Source organism: Hibiscus syriacus, unplaced genomic scaffold, assembly GCF_006381635.1.
Source record: "Hibiscus syriacus cultivar Baekdansim isolate YM2019G1 unplaced genomic scaffold, ASM638163v2 tig00110503_pilon, whole genome shotgun sequence".
Lineage (NCBI taxonomy): Eukaryota > Viridiplantae > Streptophyta > Magnoliopsida > Malvales > Malvaceae > Hibiscus > Hibiscus syriacus.
The window spans coordinates 1,036,940-1,060,910 of record NW_024062764.1 but is presented as its reverse complement, the minus strand read 5'-3'; the positions used below and the strand labels follow the sequence as shown (position 1 = coordinate 1,060,910).

Genomic DNA, 23,971 nt, shown 5'->3' with positions numbered 1-23,971 from the left:
CAAGTGAGATGATCTTTAGATGACCCAGCCTCACGGAAAAGTCATGCGAGTGACATTGAAATTTGGCTTGAAACATTTAACTGGAAACTATCCACTCACCGTTGAGTTAAGCTAAATTGGATCCGCTCTAAATTAGATCTTAAACCCGTCTAAATTGGCTCTCGAATCCGATTTGAAGTTGATTCTAAGACTCGTTGATCTTTTTAATGGTCAAGTTGGTTTAGGTGTAGGTCCTCTCCGCTGAGTTAAGAAACCACCATCAATTTTTTTGAAGGTGCTTTTTGAATCGAGTATCTTCTGTCTTGAAGTTGAAACTTGACTCTAAAGCTAGAAAATATATGTTATTTGCTCATTTGTTATCTCAATCTAGTGATCTTGCCCTCTTGATTGAATGGATCAATTTTAATAAAAAGATTCTTAAACTTTTTTTTAGCCTTTGTTTCTCGATAGAGTAAGACTTTTTTGTATTTCTGTCGATGATCAACTACTGGAACTAGTTGAATCATCATCAAAGTTGACACATCAATATCCAGTAAAAGGCTTCCTTACGTGGCCTAGAAAATCAAATGGCCACTTCTTCAGCCAAGGCTACCTCCTCCAATGTCCGTAAAATTATTCTTATTGTCCAATAAAAAGACTGGTGAACAAGAAGGCATATTTCCTTGAAGTCAAGCAACCTCAGTGCTTCTTGTGAGCTCTCTGCTTCTTGTACTCGCAGAGTACTTTGAATTTATTACATGGGAATCTTGACAACAAATTTTGTCTTTAAACGTCGTTGAGCTATAAGTGTCTCGCTGTCTTTCTTTCGCGCTCATTTGGGCTATCATTAAACAGTAGTGTTGTCAAATAGCTTGAGGGCTTCTCTTCATGTTGCCAACACTTAAGAAGTGATCAATTCTCTTAACAGAAATGTCTCACATTTTTTATATGATCTGAGATATGTGCCCTTTTCCGAATAAGGTGATCATCTTCTTCTCGATTGATCGCACTCTTGAATTTTTGCTATACACTAGATATGTGCCCCTTTCACATAGGGTGATCATTTTCTTCTCGGGTTGTTGACAATGTCACAAGGGAGTGTTACAAGTTCTATTCTTCAGTCCTTCTGATCTCTCGGACTATTTGTTTTCAAGAATGTAAAATGCTCCATTATTTTGGCATTGTTTATTCTTTCTTCAATAGAGGCAAAATGAGCCTCACCAGCTTCAAGGACCTTTCATATTTTAGATTGTCCTATTTGAAATTCTTTTTCTTATTTCTTTTATTTTATGAATCAAAAAAGTATTTTATAAAGTATTGACCCTTAATTTAGACTCACAATCATCATAAACATGAGTTCGCAGAATATCAAAAGAATCAATAGCTCTTTAATTCTTTCAAAGTTATAGCTCTTTAACAAGTATCTAAATTGATGAGTTGGCTTCAGGTTGGCTTCCTATTTTCTAATGTTTCGGCCACAAAAATATCACTTCTTTCTCGGTCCTTTTGAACATTGCAACATGCCCCTCTTTCTTGGCTTGGTATCGGATTTGGACAAAATGACGCAACTAGCATAATCAATTACTAGACTTTCTAGAACACTTCTATTTCGGTTCTCTGCTTTATTCCACTTGTTTAATCTTCGTAGAGTCCTCTAAGAAAGGCAGTGTAGCAATATCGATCTAGAAATGAAATTCCTGAGTGCTAGTGCGAAATCAACTATAACAGGTGTTCCTTAACTCCCATAGTCCATTTTTACCAAAACTCCTTATTGAGATAAATTTGATTTAATTTGCCATTGTCTAGCTAGCTGAATTCAGTTTTATTATAATTTTCCTTAATCAGGCTAGGTGAATCTTATCCATAAAGTTTAGGCGTTTAACCAATTGCTCTAGAGGGACAACTCAAGCTTTATTGTATATATATTATAATCACCTTTATCAGGTTAGCTAAATCTTATCCATAAAGCTGGGGCGTTTAACCAATTGATAAAGAGGGACAACTCAAGCTTTAATGTATATATATTATAATCGCCTTTTTTAGGCTAGCTGAATCTTATCCATAAAGTCGGGGCGTTTAACCAATTGCTCTAGAGGGACAACTCAAGCTTTATTGTATATATATTATAATAACCTTTATCAGGCTAGCTGAATCTTATCCATAAAGTTAGAGCGTTTAACCAATTGCTCTAGAGGGACAACTCAAGCTTTATATATATATATATATATATATATATATATATATATATATATATATATATATATATATATATATATATATATTATAATCACCTTTATCATGCTAGCTGAATCTTATCCACAAAGTTGGGGCGTTCAACCAACTACCCTAGAGGGACATCTCAAGCTTTATTGTATACATATAATAGTATAATCTGGGTATACAGATCCAATTTCTTAAGTTTGTCAAGAAGAACCTGTTATAGTCTAGGTGTTGTTGAAAGTCAAGAAATATCATCTTTAGAGTTCAATTTCCAAGCAACTGACCTAAACTAGATTCACCTACTCGACTATTCCATCTATGAAGATCATCATAATCATTGAACGTCCTCAACAAAAGTATAGTAATGTCATACGCAAGAGATGCTCCATGTTGTTCGCTCCCATGCATACCTACTACCAAGCCTCTTGTTTATTCCCTTATGAGAGGAAAAGGCTATATCGATCTCTGCAAGAAAAGGATATGGTGTTTGAGTGTATCTTATGGGGCAAATTCATGTGTCATTGTTTTATCAGTTTTTAATCATGTCACTTTGTCAAAGATTTATAACTCCGATCATTTACAGAGTTTTTTTAATTTAGTTGATATTCAAAGAATTTCAAGTTGTAAATTTGATTCAATGCTCACCATCTTTAAAGTAGCATGAATTCATTTAAATATCCTTACAAAAAAAAGATGAGAAAATTCAAAAAACAAGTTCAAACAAAATGCTGCAAATAGAATAAAGCTTCATCATATAATGGAATGATCTCTTTCTAATTAGGATGCCCCATTACTCCTATAATGTTGTGTGTCTAATTAGATTAATGTCTTCATCAGCATTTGCTCCCCATTTCTCAATCATTTCACTTGAAATGGCTCCTTTTGATTTACCCTCAGACGCATAAATTTTTGTTTCCTCCTGAGTAGATTCTTGCTAAAATCCCACTTCCTTGTTATTCATCAACTTTTCCTTCACTGGTTGGAAATTGGACCCAAATTTATATCCAAAATGATTTTCCTTGGTGATGATAGTTTTGGCCATATTCTGAAAGCATATTGTAGCTTTGATTGGCGTAATATTCGTTAGGCCTTCTAAACTTCTCAAAGCCCCACTTACCCTCAGGAAATCTGATATAGGTGTTTGAGGTGTCTTCAAAGCTACATCTACCCCATTCATTATAAACCTATGGGCCAGTCTCGGATTACATCCATGGAAGCCCTTTAGCTTGGATTTTATTTCCCATCCTCTTACGCCCTGTGTTATTCATAGGAATTGACTGTATTAATCTCTGTTGAAGCAACGACTTTCGAGTATTGGATCTTAACCTTTTTCTCTTGTACCTTGTACCTATGAATTACTTGCTCTAAAGGATCCTGGAATTTTCCCTAAAGGTTGCTAAGAAACTTAACTGAATAATATAGGGTTCTATTCTAGTTTATCCAAGAAATCTCATTATAGATCCACTTCTCATTCGGGGTCATTGTGGCTGGACATATCCCGGTGTAACCAATCCGGTTGTGAGCATTTTTTAATGTAAATTTTCAAGAGAAAAGTGGAAGGGAGGGAATTGAAAACCCTGCACTTTTTTTTCTTCTCATCTAATCCTCATGACGAGAGACTACTTAGTGATGGCTTTATAGATAGAACTTGATTGTCTTGACTGGATGATTGTAAAGGGTTAAAACCTCTAATCATGAAAGATTGATCCTTCTTAGCTTTTTTGATCAACATTTGGTCCTCTTCTATGCCCCTCCTCTTTGAGTAAATCTTATCTCTAACAAGGGAAACTTTATCCCTTATTAGCTCTTCGTTCATTGTTGGTCCGATGGAACCCTCTACAACCATATTTGATTTTTGGAGCTGACCTTAAATATATGGCTCCTTAAAAGGTCCTCGATCACTTATCACTGTTATTTCAGTTTCAACAGTAGCAATCATAATTCCATCCAAAACGGGATCCTCTAGTGGTTTCTCTCCATGGATCACAACATTCAATATGTCCATTAATTTGGTCATTTTTTCTCTTGATTCATTCTGAAACCTTTTTGCTTGATCGATCATCTCCTATTGGGTCTTTACAAGTTTCTCTTGAATTTTCTCAATCCTACCAACATGTGCTAATATCTCATTCATCGCTTTTGATCTTTTTATAGACACGCTCCAGGTAACTTCAATTTGATTTCAAAGCTTCTCTTTTATTTGCCTTTTATTTTTGAAAGATAAAAGTGTTCTTTACTTCGATCTCATTCTTCTTTGAAATGATGTTATGAGGATGAGGTGTGTCCAATGCTTAAGGTGGAATGTCCAGTGTTTGTTCCTTTTTTTATGAGACATTTTCTGTTAGTTAATGTGAATGTAATGAAAAGAAAAAGAAAAATAATGCGAAATATGAAAGAATGCATAATGCATGAAGTTTCGAGGCACTGATCCAAAAACGTGTTTATAATTATATATACTTTATTGGGACAAAAGTGTTATTTGTAAGAGGTCCAAAACAACTTAAAGGTACATTTTGACTAAATCCTATAGACCCTGAACAACTTCTAACATCTATCACCGATTGAATACCCTGTCGAACCACTCCAACTTCTCTCGCTAAACCGTGCAAGTGACGAGCTATTTTTTGTACTCGTTCCAAGAAATCATGAATCACTGCATTTCTAGCTTTCATCTTTTTCTAAGCCTACTCCCAACAAAAACACCATTGAAATCCTGCATCAAAGGGAACTACCTGAAGCTCACTTGCTTTCTCTTGAATCCGTCCACAATGGCCTCTAACTCAGCTATGGTTTTGACATCATGTTTTTGTTATCCTTGAACAGACTTCTCCAGATCAACTACCTTGGTTTTTAGACGTTTGTTCTGGTGCTGGTTGTCTAACAAACGTCTTTGGGAAGCCTTTACTTGTTCTTTTAGGGTCATATTTTCATCTTGTCCTTCGGTCTTCACTTTTCTAGTATTCAGAAGATCTTTTCAGTCTGGAATTGTTCTGACTTGTTCTTGATACCCCTTTCTCAAATCTTCTAATTCAGAATAGACTTCCTTTTGTACTTTTTCTAATATGTCTGCTCGATCCTTCTGAGTCTTTTATGACCATAGCCAGACCTCTACGTTTTTTACCTCTTGCATTACAACCCCTTTTTCCATTAATGCAAATTATATATGTTTAACGAACACATTTTTGTGGATCAACACCTATTTTGAATGATGTAAATGATAAAAAAAAGAAAACAAAAATAAAAGGAAAAAAGTTAGTGAGATAAAGATAATAATCAAAATAATAATGAGAATAAAAAGTTCTACCCCACATGATATCTACCCAATATGCTTATTATTCCTATCTGGACATGATCTCTATCCTGCATGAACAAGACCTAACTACATAAACTTCTAGTTCACATGCTCTGAACAAAAAAATAAAGAAGGAAATGACTCAAGATAACCTAGGTTTTTAAATGAAGTTTTGGGGTTGGCTCTAATTCCTTATACTCTCCCAGTTTTGGTTCTAAAGAAAGGTACCCGAGTTCTCCTTGCTGGTGCCCTCTTGGGCTTGCCAGACCCTCATTCCTAAGCCCATTACAAGCTTATGTGGATCAAGTTAAACTCGAGAGAATATAATCCCTTATGTCTATACGTAGAATAAATTCACACTAAGATATAAGGTATATGAATCCTGAAGGTTACTTGCTAGGCATATACGGAGAATAAATTCCCACGAAGGCGTTTCTTTTACCTCCACTTATAAAAGAGGTTTGGAGCTCAGGTATAGAGTTTTCACCTCCAAGCTGTCGCAACCATCTTTCGGGTGGGCCCAAAATTGGGCTTCGACTTAAATAAATGGGTTTGAGTCACCATCGATCATTTATCTTTAAAAATAAAAACTAGGTTGATCAGACACCTCAGTTTATTTTCTTACATGATCTGCGCTTTACCAAAAATATATCGGGCTTGGGAGTCGGTTAAAGTCAAGGAATGATTAACTCCCTTGTACTACCCTTTCGGTACTAATTTAATTTTCAATTGTCTTAATTACGAAAAGTGCAAGTTAAATTATAAGTAAAAATTCAATCCAAATTACTTACCTTCAATCGATTAAAGAGTACCCTTAAAGGTAAAAAAATATGTTAAAAAATGAAGTATTGGATTGATCAAAAGAAAAACAAACACAAGTTAAATTATAATATATTAAACAAAACAGAAAAAATAAATATATACATACCGAGAAATATAAATTAACAGAATGGAAAATAGAAATAAATAGAACAAAAACGAATCACACATATTGGAAACACAAAATAAAAATAAAAATAACATAAATAAAAAGTCAATTAAATTTAAAATAAAAAAGAAATGCCAATTGCAAAATTAAATACAAATAAAGACAAAAATTACTGAAATTAAAATAATAATAAAAGAAATAATAAAAAATGATTGTTTTTGGATTAACGACTCGTGAAGTGTGATAGTATTTTAAATATAATTAAGTAAAACATGAAATAAATAAAAAAGGACCATATTGAAAAAAATAAAATAAAGTGAGGGGTGAATTTAAAAGAAAAATAGAAACTAAAATCAAATTTAAGGCGCAAAATAGGTTTTAGAAATAAATTAGGGACTAGCTCCACAATTACCCCCTACCCGTGTGAAAACACGCGGATCCTTAGGGGATCTGATCGGGTTTTCGGGTCGGCTATAAAGCCCAATAATCATAAACAAACTTCATTTTTCCCCTTCCCCAAAATCGATCGAATTTTTGTTTTCAAATGCTCTGAAATGTCCTTCACAAGATAAAGAACACACGACCGGTGTTCATAGTGAACCTAGAATCCGATCGTGCTCCACCTCTCCTGCCGTCGTGGATCGGCACCGACCTCCATTCATTGGTGGTGAAACCAAAAAAACTTTTTGTTTTTCGAAAGCTCTTGATCTCCTTTGTTAAAAAATACCCTTTGTTTTACAAAAAAAATATCGGGAAGGGCTAGATATGAGAAATACTTCTCGAATCCCCCCCGATCATCGGCCATTCCTCTTTGTACAAGATTTAAAAAAATAGAAAAATAAACCAAACAAAAAGCCACATACAAGTGTCAAGCCGAGAGAGGTGAAAAATACATTTTTTATTTTATATTTCCTTTCGCAATTTACAAGTACTTTTGCTTTGATTTCTAACCTTTTTTTTTTGTTTTAACTTCGCATGGATTTATAAACTTAATAATCCATTATTTTCAGTTTGATTCTAGACTCCTAGTTGGACTAAAACACTAATTGTTTTGTTGTTTTTTGCTAGACTTCCATTATGCGCCGAATGATTCGGGTTGTGTTATTGTTTTTGTTGGAACGAGGACTCTCCAAGAGTCCTCAGGCTGACAAGTAGTTCCCCTTGAACGTGCGACGCTAAAACCCTAGCATCTGGCACATGTAGTCCGTTAGATTGGTTCAGATCCAACGGATCTGGTGCTACGGTACTGATATCAAAAGAGTAAAAGCCTAAGATCTTTCATGTATGGACCGTTGGATTGATTCAGATCCAACGGATATGATAATGCGACGCGAGTACCAAAAGGGAAAATCCTAAACACGTGGGTCAGGCAGACTTGGGCCTCTGTCTGTTGAACTCTTAGTTGAGTTTGTTTGTTGGGTCAGGCCTGCCACCCGGTTGGGCTCCTTCATGCCCTTACTTTGGACATAATTTGGACTCCATGTTAGACCAAATAACATAAAAAGAAAGAAAATGAAAAATAAAAATGAAAATGAAAATAATAAATAATAGACCACAATAATATAATAAATAATATATATATAATATAATACTATATTATAATATATAATATACATATAAATATTTTCAAAAACTATATAATATATATTTTCAAAATGTTTTCAAAAACTATATATTATATATATTTTTTTCAAAATGTTTTCAAAAACTATATATTATATATATTTTTTCAAAATGATTTTATATATATTATATATGTTAAATAGAACCCCGGGAGAAAATGAGTGACTACAATTATACAAATAATTCATGATATAATTTAAAAAAAAATCAAAATCATTTGAGGTTCTCACAAGTCATCCTCATATCGTATATGATAGCATAAAAAAGCATAATGCACTCATCTGGTAATGCCTCATTAGTGAACCTTTTACTCTCGTACTTAATCTTTTGCTTTCAATTCGTTTTGATTACAAGATTTATCACAGTCTAGACAAAATCATATACAAGAAAAATATTCAAAACATATGTTAGTATCGTACTAGCATAAGCGATATATAATAATAAAAGTCCATAAAATATATTCGATACTTGATCGATATATAAATTACTTCACTTTTCCATAACAAATTCAACATTTTCAAAATAATTCTTCAATTCCAAATAATTTCACATTCATCACCAAACTACCTAATTTTCAGAACTTTACCATTTCAGTCACCATTTATAAGTTCTTTTAGAATTCATTCTAATCTTTCCAATTTAATCAAAATGGTATGTTACCATTTTACTTAATTTAAACCCAAATTCTAAAATTCCAACATTGTAGCAATATAATCAATCTAGTACCTTAATATTTGCAAACACGCAATTAAATTCCCAAATTTCAAGCTTATTCTAATTGACTACTAAACTTCCCCAAATTTTGTAATTTGATCCAAAACAATAATCTAACTTCAAATTCAACATTTAAATATAAAATTCCAGAAATTAATACCCATAATTGTACAATTACACATCAATGTCTCATAATTTCCAAAACTTGCAATATTGTCCTTTTACTATCCAAGGTTCCAAATTAATCTAATTCGATCTCCAAAGCATGTAGAACTCATCTAACATCAAATTCAATCAAAATTTATACAATATCCAAAAACCCTACCAAGGATGAAACTTATATATGCCTTTATACTTATTTTTAATCATCACTCATACATGAAAATTAATCTACAATATCTGTAACATAAAAATCATCCATTAACTTTTCAAAATCCAACATGTTCTTCAACTACCCAATTCATGAAATTCAATATCCAAGCATTATTTCCATGAAATTTTTATACCAAATGATAGAGAATTTCAACAGGATTAATTCTCTATCTAATAGCTTAATCCAAAAATCAACCATGGAAGCTTAAAAAATCAAATTGAAAACTTTAACTTTTTAGCTATGGAGTTCACGGCAACCTTGAAGAATAATGGCTGAATTATTCTTGGTTTTTCTTTCCATTATCAATGAATACACTTGGCATCATTCTAATATAATTAATTTTAAATTCAATTAATGAGAAATTCTAATTTTTTCCTTAACAATTCTTTATAATTTTAACTTGCCACAAAAATATATTATAATTTAATATTCAAAAGTCAATTATGAACAAACAAAAATGAAATTTCCACTTTTTCCCATACAATTTCTGAAATTTGTAATTTAGTCACCAAAATTCACAATTTCGGTTTAACATGGAAAATCAACCTCAATTCTATTGATCTATGTTAAATTTCACTGTTCTAAATTATGGAAATAATATTTCCAACCTTTTTGTAAAATGCTTCAATTTTTTGTAAAATTCCAGTCCGATCCAATTACTCGAATTCTTATCGGACTTTACTGCGTTATAGCTTTTAATACGAATCCCAAATCAAAATTTCAATTCCCATGAAAACGTTAATTTTTCAATAAAATTTAATTTAAGGGCAAAAATTTATAAATTTTAAAACTACATTTTTATCCCTAACTTTTCCAAATTTATACTTTAACCACTAAACTTTTAAAATTTACATTTTGGTCACTAGCCAAAATTTTGGAGTATTACAATAATATTAGTTCATCCGTTATCAATGAGATATTTTCACTAATTTTCATGACTCGTGAAATAAGATACAACAAAAAATTGATATTCTTCTTCTTGATCTACCACTTGTGATTCATTTTCTTGCTATTGATTTTTATTCCTGCAAAAGAAATAGCTTAATGTCCATATTGATTGCACTTATTCCACTTTGCATATGGAATTCTCCAACACTTGAAAAAAGAATGACCTTTCTTATCATATGTTGACATGATTTATAGTTATTATTTACTCATAATACCATATAGGAGTGTTTTCCAATTTTAACTTGCAGCTTCTTGTTCTTGAACTTCATGTTATTTCTATCATCACGATGTTTGGCTGGTATATCTCCTTCAACAACTATTTTTTCCTCATTAAACGTATCTACTCTTGTAACGACTCAATTTTTTCTGATTCAACGTTCAAGCGTTGACCCAAGAATTTATTGAATAAATTTATTATAGTATAGATGACCATCAAGTTGAATTTATGTGGGTGAGAAATTAGTTTTATTAAATTTTATCTTATAATGAAAATAAAGAAACCTAGAGTGTAGTTTTCCCATGACTTTGGAAGCATGAGGCAGACCATATTTTTATCTTATCTCTAAAATCTTCACATTCTCCTTCTCTTCATATGATATCCTTCTTCTTTTCTTCAACTACGAATGACAGCTAGAGAAAGGCTTCACCTTTCTTTATCTTATTGTTTCATCAAAAAATTTAATGAAAATATTTGTAATCTAGATATCATTGGCTTCATGGTGAGCTCACCATATTCTTTAATGGTATTCTTGAGCCTACATGGGTTTTTGGTAGGATTTGAGCACAAAATGTTCTCTCTTATAATTTCCGTCATATTTCTTACTGATTGGTTGTTGTTTAACAATCGATATTCTTCCTTTTTATGCTGGAATCATTTATTGGGTTTTGGTTGACAGAAGAGTAATATAAACCCACCAAAGACCAAGGTCAAGGAAATGTTAGTTCTTAGGTAAGCTAGATATGTTTTTGGGTTGGTAGGAGCTGAGGTAACACGTTCTAACTTTTTTCTACTACTTGTATGTCATTTACATGGGGTTTTCTTGTGTGTATGGCAGTGAAAAAGTATTTGGGGGTTTGGGTTTTTGGAAATTATTCTGAACAATGTAGAAGTTGTATGGTGTAAAAATGATGTATACTAAACCCTAATGACTTCCATAAGCTTTTATAACCAATATAGATCTTAAAAAAAATGTTTGGGTGAGTTTGGGGCGTTTTATGAGTAAACTAGTGTATTGTTGGGTTGTAGTATCGGTATTAGAATAATTGTATTGATACTAGATGGAACAACGATAATTTGGAAATTTTACAATGGTAGTACCGATACTGCATAAGGTAGTATCGATATTACTCCTGTGAAAAATACAAAGGGTGATTTTTAGGTTATTTCGAAGCTAAATTTGGTTCTGATACTCAAGGGAGTATCAACACTAATTGAAAGGGTATCAATACTAATGGTTTTTGAGGGACTTTTGGGGCTATTTTTTTTTACCAATACTCAGGAAAATTATTGATACCCTAGGGTAGGCATTGACACCCATGTAAAGGCACCAATATCAACAATGATGATTGTTTGTGGACTTTGAGATGTCGAATAGACTTGAGAGTGATGATTTTAATAACAATTAATTTCGATCATTTAGTTTGACTGTGATAAATTACTAAAATGCCCCTAAGGGGCTAATATTACTATATTATCCTTATGTGCCTAGTAAATAAATTAATGTATGCTAGTAAGAGTTTAAGTTGCAAAGTGATTGAATAATGATCTGAGACTTGAGTGAGAAGTCTAGAAACTTTGTAATTGACTAATATAGAAATATTAATAGTACTCGAATAATAATATGAATTACTGGTAATGTGATAGTTAATGATGTGAGATGAGACGTTTAGCTCTATAGCGAGAGCTTGATAAAGAAGACCCAAAAATAATATTTTAATGATAACATCATGTGTGTGATAATCATAAAAACCTTATGAGGTAAGATTTCATAAGACTTATACCTTTGTTTGACACTTGAGAAACGACAATGATATTTGAGTTAATTATGTTTGAAAATCGTTGGTTATATTTGATGGGTTATCAGAATATCGTAAGAGTCATATCAAGGCACTAAAATATGATATTTGAATGTTTCTCTAATACTCTTAGGACCTAGCCTCATCATTTACTCTAAAGGAGTAGGCTAGTTGGGTGTACGTTCTTGATGCGAGAGTAAGTCTGGTCTCACCCAAGGTATTGGCCATGTAGGGCCATTTGATGTACGTTCATGATGCGAGAGTGACCCATGTTTTATCCAATGTACCTAATTCATATACTAGAGGGATGTGAGTCTAATGATATGCATGTGACTCCTGACTACACTATGACACCTACTTGTGTGTTGTTAATGAGCATTTGAGCTTCGTGGTCTGAGCCTTATTTTTTGTAAGTGATTGAGCTCCACAACATGAACCACATCATTGGTATGGTATTGTGTTTGGATGGGTGTTTGAGCTATGTGTCCCAAGACTCATCCTTATTTTTGTGTTGTGATTGAGATTATGATATGGATATACATGAGATAGATGGATATACAATATTAATAACATTGATGGTATCACTTCTCTAACTACAATTGTAATGCTTATTTTATGAATGTATATAGTATAATAGGGATTTTGTGTGGTGCTGAACTTGTTAGCTTAGCATTCGAAATGTGTTTCCATTTCAGGTTTCATGTTAGATGGAATACAATAGGACAACGATTTCATCGGAGGAATCTTAGTGGAGTATTAAAGTACATCAATGACATCTTAGTGAGCATGTAGAGGTTATGATTTGAAAATGTGTCAACTTATGATATTTTATTTATTTATTTATGTATTGAGATTTTCTTAAATTGAGGCCATCTTTTTCTAAATTATTATGTTTTCATACTTAGTGTAAATATTTTAAAAGTTGAGTAGATTTAAAAAAATGGTTAGTCATTTCGATGATTTCATGTTTCATTATAATATGTGAGATTAGGGTGTTACAACACTTGTGTCTGCAAAGCACTTAAGAGTTTTTCCAAAGTAATGTTTCACATAACCTTGATATTTTATAAAAATCTCTCAAACACTATTACAAGGATTTTCTCCACATTCCTTCAATCTTATATAGAATAACCTAGAAATCTAACCTTGTTGGATATGTTAAGGAGTCTATCGGAATACTTTTTAATTGTCTCAATCTCTTTTATATTTTATAAAATCAAAATTTATTATAATATTAAACTTTTACATCCAATGAATCCTCTCACCTCCTTTGTACTCGATTTTAAGATAATCTTACATCTTCTTTGTTGACTTTAGAGACATAATTCAGGTAAAAATGGTTGTAACACCCTAAACGTGAATGAGCCTAAGGTGTTACATTGGGTTGCTAAGGCAACCCTTGATTTTAGAAACCTATTTATTTTCTAATCAAATATATTGAATGGTATCAATAATAAACATAAATGACAGTGATAAAACATTTTATAAACTGGAGCTCCATGGCACATAGTTTATATCAAAATAGGTCAAAAGCCCTAATCAAACCAATCATATATATCTTTTTCGGTTGAAATCAACTCAGTGTAATTTACTCAACTTATTAAACCCACACTTTTATTCATACACATTACTATTTCACTGTTTCAAACTCGTAAACTATGGCTTCATTTGTCTTATAAACTTGTCATCGATGTACTTATTCTTGAACTCTTCCATAAATTCTAACCACATCACTTGATCTTTTAGTGCTCTTACAGTGACATTTGTCCAACATATTCTATCTTATCCACATAGTAACGAAACTACTCCATATAAATTCTCCGATTCAAAGCATTGGAGACCCTATAACGCTATTCTAACATATTTTCAACTTTTTGAAAACAACCATTGCTCTCACAAGGCACTTCCTGAGGTGTTCGCTCTTCATCCTATCTGGCCAGGGCAGGTGAATAGCTACCACCATCAGGTTTATCACCTTTCACTTACTCTGAAACTTTTATTACTATACTTCAAATATAACATAATAATCTTACTCTATTAACAAGACAACTCACTCCTTACTTTATCATATCAGAAAATTTTCACTTTGTGTTGGCATATTCATATTTTAAAAATCGTTTGACTTCGGTTTAAGCCTAGAATCGGCTAAATCTTAGCTCTGATACCATTAAATGTAACACCCCCAATCTGTACCCGACCCGAATACGAGTCTGAGGTGTCACATTGACTTTTTAAATCATTTATTTTTTCAAAATAACTAAAGAATTTCAATTTCAACTTTAACTCAAAACAAAATAATTTGCATTAATTCAAATTAATTGGTTTTACAAAACATATCAGAGCACAACTAACTCAAATCTCTTATTACATGCCAACTATATTCAACATAACCAAAATACATATAATTCAAATTCTTTTATGATATGATATTTTGGAAAGAAGAGGGTGACATGTCTTGCCTATCTTTGCTCCTCTTGTAACTCGGAACCTATGTATGAAACATTCACATGCTAAGTCGATGACTTAGTGAGACATATAAAACTTGTAATGAAAACTTTAATACTAAAATACAAAACATTTCATATCATCATATCATATAATATTACATATAAAGAAATGCATACACACACATAGATCATCATTAACAACTTATCATTATCTAGATTATTATCATTAATTCCTTTTATCATATAATCTTGTACTTATCATTTCTATATATCACATGTAAAGTATTCAATATATACTTTCGAAACATCGATACATGAAACTCATTATAAATTTTATCCATCTCCGAGATTATGCCAACTGGTAAATTATCAAACTAACTCTTTTTACAATCTGATATAACTGATAAATCTCATACATTACTTTCTTTTATGCTCAAATCTAATAACCTTTTTCTAAGGTGAAACTTTGAGAAATACTTTATCATCTCTTTGATATTCGATTTCCTTTCTTTGCCTTTTCAATCCTTTCTGAATATATTTTATTTGTTGGGAATATATTTAATCAAATTTGACAATATAGGTCTCAACATCAACTCTACAACAAATACACCATCATTTTTCCTTGAAAATCAAGTATTTAAAGCTTTCAAAACAAAGAAGATCTGTAATGCCCAAAATATTGAATTATTGACTTTATTGAAAGGATTCAAAATTTTAAGGTTTAATTAGTTTAAATGATAAAAGATGAGAATGATTTGGATTAGTGGTTTAGACTAAATTATAACAATTGATGATTAAGAGGGCATTTTGGTCCTTTAAAGGAAAATGAATTTAAAATTCATTATTAGTAAGGTATTAAAGTAGGGGAAAATAGGAAAGTAGATAACAAAAGCTATTTCCCTTTTTCTTCTTCTTTCACATGGTTAAGCTCTCCTCCACAGCTCAAATGTGAGTTTTCAAATTGCTAGTTTATCATTTCATTTTTGGTTGGTTATTGAAGCCTTGAGTATGATAGAAGCTTGAGGAAGGATTAGATGGGATTAAAACTATGAGAAAGAGGAAATAATGGAGATTTTAGAAAATGGGTTTTGAAATGATATGTTAATATATGAGTGTTTGTTGATGTTTACTGGTAGATTTGATTTGTCAAAGTGGTAAATAATATATTAGAAGCATTGGATAGAATTAAGAACATATTACAAAAAGTGGTGTGAATATTAGAATTGAACGTTCTTGGAAATTTTAGATGTTTTAAGAGACTAAATGAAGGAAAACTAGTATGGATAGGTAAAGAAGAGTTTAATAATATTGTTGGGTGTAAACATAACAAAATTTGATGCCATTTGGGTAATAATCGGGTTGAAAATTGTAAATTCTGGGCACGAGTATCGGTAATGATAGAACAATATCAATACTATAGGTTTAAAATCAAAAGAATATACCAAGTAGTATCGATACATATTCAATTGGTATTGATACAAAGAGGGGAGTATCGATACCATTGATCGCATAATGCAAAAATGGTATCGGTACCATAATAGAGTATCGGTATTATAGTATAGTAGTATCGATACCATGGTGGTGGTATCGATACTATTGAGCCATAAATGTTAAAAATAGGTTGACATTGTTATATAAATTTAATGATATGTCCTTTTGAGTAGGGGTGTATTCGGCTCGGTTTGGTTTTTACTAAAAATTGAACCGAACAGAAATAAACGATTTTTTAAAATTTAAACTGAAATTGAATGGTTGAAAAACCGAATTATATGAAACCAATTTTTTCGGTTTGGTTTGGTTCAATAATGTGGTTTTTTGGTTCGGTTCGATTCGTCAGTTTTTCAATGAAAAATTCACTTGAAACTATAAATTTAAAAAAATTGTCTGTTCGGTTCAATATGAAACAAGTGGGTTCTATATGGAAAACTCGAACCGAATAGAATTGTTTCTTTAAATCAACCCGAAACTGAACTGTTTAAAGGTAAGCTTGAACCGAACCGTTTTACTTGGTTCGTGTCAGTTTTTCGGTTTTCTCGGTTTCCTTTCTTAGCCATACTGTTGAGTATTGTTTAAGTATAATTGTTAGGAAATATACTAACAATATAAATTTTACGTGTCTTTAATGGATGCATGAGTAGATCGAAATCAAGCTCTCGAGACAAGAAAAACGAAGGGCAAAGGTTAAGTACCTGATTAATCAACTTTGTATTTTCGATACAGTAGCGAGGAAAGCCAGGTGAGTGCATTTGACAGTGTAACTATATGTTATACTAGTCATATATGTATGATGGATTAATATGTGTGTGGTGATTACCAAATAGGCACTAAATGTGAAAATTCACGAAATTCATCATATGTTGATGAATAACCGTTTCGACACTAAGTGTGTAATTCACGAAATTTATCATATGTTGATGAATAACTGTTTCGACACTAACTGTGCAATTCACGAAATTCATCATAAGTTGATGAATAATCGTTTTGGCACTAAGTGTGCAATTTACGGAATTCATCATAAGTTAATGAATAACAGTTTCGACACTAAGTGTGTTATTCACGGAATTCATCATATGTTGATGAATAACCATTTCGGCACTAAGTGTGCAATTCACGAAATTCATCATATGTTGATGAATAACCATTTCGGCACTAAGTGTGCAATTCACGAAATTCACGAGTGCATTACAAAGAAATGATAATGATTGAAAAAATAATGAATTGGTATTTGATCGATAATAAATAACGATATAATGATTTAATTGTATGGTTAGTTTTTGCCTCACTAAGTAATACTTACCATATGTTTATTTCACGTGTAGATTTAATACAAGCTGAGTAAGGAGATCATCGGACATCAAAGCCAGAGTCACCTCGTCAGTAACAGTATGACATACATGTCTACTTTTGATGTATTTTAGTTAGCATATAATAGGTTTAGTAAAAACGCTCTAAAAAGTATTTGAATTAAATTGTTGTAAAACGATGAAATGTTAAACATTTTTTTTGTTGTAGTCTAATGCATGTTTTATTATAAGTAAATTAAAATGTTTTATAAAAAGAAACAAAATTTCACGGGTTTTCAAATGATGAACTTTTTGAAAGTGATGTGACATCTGTATCTCGTATACGGAAAGGCATACGGGAGATGGATGTTATATTTATTGGTATCAGAGCTACATGTTTAGTCGATTCTAAGTCGAATCAAGTATAATTTTGATGTAAAAAGAGTTTACATGCCACTAAGATGTCAAAGTTACTGATAGGGTATAGAATAAATATGATAGATGTCTCTCCTTACTAACTTAAGTATTATCTTTATGTATGTTGCAATAGATGTCGGATTCTACGAATTCAAGAAGATCGGCTGGATAAGAGAGTAGAGATGGATCACGTAGTGAAAGCTATGAGGACAATAGCGAACATCCGATTCCGTCTAAGAATGCCAGTGCACCGGCACCCCAGGGTATGACTGTTCCAGAGTTTGGAGCTTTTATGAAATCTCTCGATGCTATTTTGACAAGGTTCCAACCTCCTCCGCCTCCCTCTGCTCCTCTAGCACCACGAATGTTAATTCATAAGGAATTAAGAAGTTTGAGAGCTCCTAAGTTCCGGGGAGAATAAGGTGAAGGTCCAATAGATATGGACTTATGATTGAATGATGTTATGATGATGTTGGAAAGTCTACAGTGCTTCGATCATGAAAAATTAGGCAGATATGTATCGTTACACCGAGGTTCAACTCGGGTGCGGTGGAAAAATACAACGATGTATGCGTAACCTGTATAAGTGAATTGGCAATTCTTCCAAGATGAGTTTAAGAACAAGTATATCGGGGAGCAGTTTATGAGATCAATGCTACTGAAGTTTCTTAACTTGAAACAAGGTAATCGAGCGGTGCACGAGTATGAGGCCGAATACAATAAGCTTAGCTGGTATGCTACCCAGGTGGTTCCTAATGATAAAGCTCGACGAGATTGGTTCATTGAGGATATGAGGCTTAAGTTAAAAGAGATGATGTTGGCCTTAAACTTGCCTAGCCTACAAGAAGTTATAAATAGAGCTAAGGCTATTGAAATAGCTCAAGAGGAGACGTTGGCAGCAGAGCAGAGTATGCAGACACGAAAAATGATTTGGATGTCTTCCTTTGCATCTCATGCTAAAAAAAGGTAAGGGCTCACCGTCCCGATATACTAATAGGGTTGATTCTACTGTAGCTATACATAAAACTAAGTAATCTCATTCTTTTGATGCTAGCTCGGGTAGAGCTTTTGGAGAAAGAGGTAACCCATATCAGACATGTGAAAAATTTGACTGGGGATTATGTAGAGTGCTCTATGGATCTTGCTTTATTTGTGGAGGAACGGGTCATTATGCTAGGAGCTTTCCACAGAGATCTGGAGATAAAAAAAGTACAATTTGATAGATCAGTAGCAACACCTAGTAGAAGTAGAGGAAGAGTAAAATCAGGCAGTCAATCTGAGGTAAGCCAAAGATAAGAGACTCGGAGAGTGGCCCGAGTTTATAATATAAAGACCAGTGATGATCGAGATGATCTACAGATCATAACAGGTACATTTCAACTTTTTGATGAGCCTGTCTTTGTTTTAGTTAATCCTGGTTCTATGCATTCGTATATTAGTACCAAGTTGGTTAGAACTAGAGGAATTCCTTTAGAACCAATTTCTAGTGAAATGATAACGATAAATCATTTTGGGCATGGATTGGTTGTGTTATTTGCAAACTTAATGGAGTTTCCCTTTGATGAGTTTGAAATCATTTTGGGCATGGATTGGTTGTCTCCACATCATGGATGGGTAAATTGTCGTTGGAAACAATTGTTTTTAAAGGATGCGGAAGGATCCGAGATTATAGTGAATGGTGATAAAGCGAAATTTCCCTTCAATGTGATCTCAGCCCTAACTGTAAAGAAAATTATATCAAAAGGATGTATAGCTTTTCTAGCTAATATGATAGACACTCGAGTGCCGGAAGTGAGATTAAATGATATCCTTGCAGTTAAGGAGTTTCTGGAGGTTTTTCCGGAAGAGTTACCAGGTTTACCCCCAGATCATGAAGTAGAGTTCAGGATTGAGGTTTATCCAAGTACCAAACCTGTTTCTATGGCACCATATTGAATGGCTCTAACGGAGTTAAGGGAATTGAAAGCATAGTTGCAAGAGCTACTTGATAAAGGATTTATTAGACCCATTGTTTCTCCTTGGGGAGCACCTGTGCTATGTTTGAAAAAGAATGACGAGTCTTTGCGGTTATGTATTGATTATCTAGCTAAATAAAGTAACGATAAAGAATAAGTATCCTCTTTCGAGGATTGATGACCTGTTTGATCAGTTGAAAGGCGCAACAATATTCTCTAAGATAGACCTAAGGTCTGGGTACCATCAGTTAAAGATTGACAAGGATGATATTTTAAAGACCACTTTTTGGACTCGGTCCGGACATTACGAATTCATGGTAATGTCGTTTGGATTAAAAAATGCACCTGTAGCATTTATGGATTTAATGAACAGAGTATTTCAACCATATTTGGATCAGTTCATGGTAGTATTTATAAATGATATCTTGGTATATTCCATGTCAAGGGAGGAACATGATGCTTATCTTCGAGTGGTTCTTCAGACACTTCGTGAAAATAAATTGTATGCAAAATTGTCTAAAAGCGAATTTTGGTTGGTGGAGATTGCTTTCCTTGTTCATATAGTCTCTGCAGAAGGCGTAAGAGTCGATCCTAAAAATATTCAAGGCATAGTGGATTGGCAACCCCCAAAGAATATTTCTAAAGTTCAGAGTTTTTTGGGGCTTGCTGGTTACTATAGACGATTTGTGAAAATTTTCTCAATGTTAGCTCTACCGCTAACTAAGTTGTTACGGAAGGATGTGCCTTTTGTTTGGAAAGAAAGATGTCAATAAAGTTTTGAAATGCTAAAGATAATTTTAACGGAGGCTCCCGTTCTTGTGCAACCTGAGTCAGGTAAGAACTATGTCGTTTCAATGATGCATCCCATAACGGGTTGGGATATGTGCTGATACAAGAGGGGAAAGTTATTGCTTATGCCTCAAGACAGCTGAAGAATCATGAGAGAAATTACCCAACACATGACTTGGAATTGGCAGCTGTAGTGCTTGCTTTGAAAATTTGGAAAAATTATCTGTACGATAAACGTTGTGAGGTGTACACGGATCACAAGAGTTTAAAATAAATGCTGACTCAGAAAGAGCTTAATATAAGACAGAGAAGATGGATTGATCTTTTAAAAGATTATGATTTGGTTTTTTACTATCATCCGGGAAAAGCTAATGTGGTAGTCGATGCGCTCAATCGAAAGACTTTTGCGGCCTTAAGGACTTTAGATGCACGTATGTCTTTAAAGGAAGATGGTGCTTTGATTGTTGAATTAAAGTTAAAACCGATACTTTTGAATCGGGTAAAAGAACTGCAAGGTCAATATAAGAAATACTAGATGAGATTGGCACAAGTTAAAAAAGAAGAGGCCAAAAATTTCGAAATAAGGGATAATGGATGTTTATATTACCGTGGAAGACTTTACATTCCCGATGATGAAGAATTGAGGAAATATATTCTTTATGAGATGCATTATAACCCTTTGACGATGCACCCAGGTGGAAATAAGATGTATCAGGATTTGAAAAGTCGTTATTGGTGGCCTGGCATGAAAAGAGCAGTCACGGAGTTTGTGTCAAAATGTTTAACATGTCAACAAGTAAAAGCTGAACATCAAGTGTCTTCTGGATTACTGTAGCCAATAACGATTCCTGAGTGGAAGTGGGAGCGAGTTATAATGGATTTTGTTTCAGGGCTACCTTTTTCATTGGGTAAGAAGGACTCGATATGGATAATAGTGGACAGATTGACCAAGAGGGCTCATTTTATTCCTATTTGCGTATATTATTCAATTAATAAGTATGTGGAGCTGTATATAAATGAGATAGTTAGACTACACGGAGTGCCGATATCGATAGTGTCCGATCAAGACCCAATGTTTACTTCAAGATTTTGGAAGTCCTTACATGAGTCAATGGGTACTCGATTGGACTTCAATATAGCTTTTCATCCGCAGACAGATGGGCCGTCAGAGCGAGTTATTCAGATACTAGAGGATATGTTGAGGGCATTTGTGATTGAGTTTATGGGATCATGGGAAAGGTATTTGCCTTTAGTAGAATTTACGTATAAAAACAGTTATCAATCAAGTATTAAGATGGCCCCGTACGAAGCTTTGTATAGGAGGAAATGTAGAACACCATTAAATTGATTTGAAATGAAAGATCGAGACCTAGTTGGCCTGGAATTGATGAAAGATATGGAGGAAAAAGTGAAAGTTATTCAGAGCAACTTAAGATAGCCTCATATCACCAAAAGTTGTATGCTGATTTGAAAAGAAAAGAAAATGAATTTTGAGAGGGAGACAGTATTTTTGAAAGTATCACCCTGGAAGAAGGTATTGCGTTTCGGGTAAAAAGGAAAGCTGAGATTAAAATTCATTGGACCGTATGAGATATTAAAAAGGGTAGGACCCGTAGCTTATCAATTAGCTTTGCCTCCAGATGTGGAAAAGATCCACAATGTTTTTCACGTATCAATGATTAGAAGGTACAGATCATATACATCTTATGTTATCACTCCTAAAGAAATAGGGATCCGATCGGATTTAACTTATGAGGAAGAACCAGTGCGGATCTTCGCTAAGGAAATCAAGGAATTACGTAACAAAATGATTTCGTTGGTTAAAGTGCTTTGGCATAATCATAAGGTAGAAAAGGATACCTGGGAAAGAGAGGAGGATATGAAAAAGCAGTTTCCACATCTCTTTGTTTCAATTACTTCTTTAAATTCGAGGACGAATTTTCTTAAGGGTGAGAATTGTAATGTCCCAAATATCAAATTAGGGACTTTTTTGAAAGGATTCAAAAAATTGAGGATTATAAGTTTAAATGATAAAAGATGATAATGATTTGGATTAATGGTTTAGACTAAATTGTAACAATTGATGATTAAGAGGGCATTTTGGTCCTTTAAAGGAAAATGAATTTAAAATTCATTATTAGTAAGGTATTAAAGTAGGGGAAAAGAGATAAGTAGATAACAAAAGCTATTTCCCTTTTTCTTCTTCTTTCATGTGGTTAAGCTCTCCTTCATAGCTCAAATGTGAGTTTTCAAATTGCTAGTTTATTCTTTCGTTTTTGGTTGGTTATTGAAGCCTTGAATATGATAGAAGCTTAAGGAAGGATTAGATGGGATTAAACTATGAGAAAGAAGAAATAATGGAGATTTTAGAAAATGGGTTTTGAAATGATATGTTAATATATGAGTGTTTTTTATGTTTACTGGTAGATTTGACTTGTCAAAGTGGTAAATGAGTGATTAGAAACATTCGATAGGATTAAGAACATATTAGAAAAATGGTGCGATTCTTAGAATTGAATGTTCTTGGAAGGTTTTAGATGTTTTAAGAGGCTAAATGAAGAAAAATTAGTATGGATAGGTAAATAAGAGTTTAATAGTATTGTTGGGTGTAAACATAACGAAATTTTATCCCATTTGGGTAATAATCGAGTTGAAAACTAAAAATTTTGGGCACGTGTATCGATACTGATAGAACAGTACCGATACAATAGGTTTAAAATCAGTAAAATTTACTGAGAAGTATCGATACCTATTCAAGTGGTATCGATACCAAGAGGGGAGCATCGATACCATGAGGATGGTATCAATGCCATTGATCAAAGAATGCAAAAATGGTATTGGTACTGTAATAGAGTAATGGTACCATATTATAGTAGTATCGATACCATGGTGGGGGTATCGATACAATTGAGCCAGAAATGTTAAAAATAGGTTGATATTGTTATAGAAAGTTAATGATAGGTTCTTTTGAATATTGTTTAAGTATAATTGTTAGGAAATATACTAACAATTGACATTGTATGTATCTTTAATGGATACCTGAGTAAATCAAAATCAAGCTCCTGAGAAAAGCAAAACGAAGGGCAAAGGTCAAGTATCGGAGTAATCAGCTTTCCATTTTGGATACAGTAGCAAGGAAAGCCAGGTGAGTGCATCTAATTGTGTAACTATATGTTATACTAGTCATATATGTATGATGGATTAATATGTGTGTGGTGATTACCAAATAGGCACTAAATGTGCAAATTCATGGAATTCATCATATGTTGATGAATAACTATTTTAGCACTAAGTGTGCAATTCACAAAATTCATCATATGTTGATGAATAACCGTTTAGGCACTAAGTGTGCAATTCATGGAATTCATCATATGTTGATGAATAAATGTTTCGGTACTAAGTGTGCAATTCACGGAATTCATCATATATTGATGAATAAACGTTTCGACACTAAGTGTGCAATTCACAGAATTCATCATAAGTTGAT

The 23,971-nt window shown here is 33.0% G+C and overlaps 1 pseudogene; it reads left to right on the top strand.

Moving 5' to 3' along the window:
- Positions 1–19,675, top strand: part of LOC120129675 — a 54,108-nt pseudogene extending 34,433 nt beyond the window's left edge.
- Positions 19,676–23,971: the final 4,296 nt, after the last annotated feature.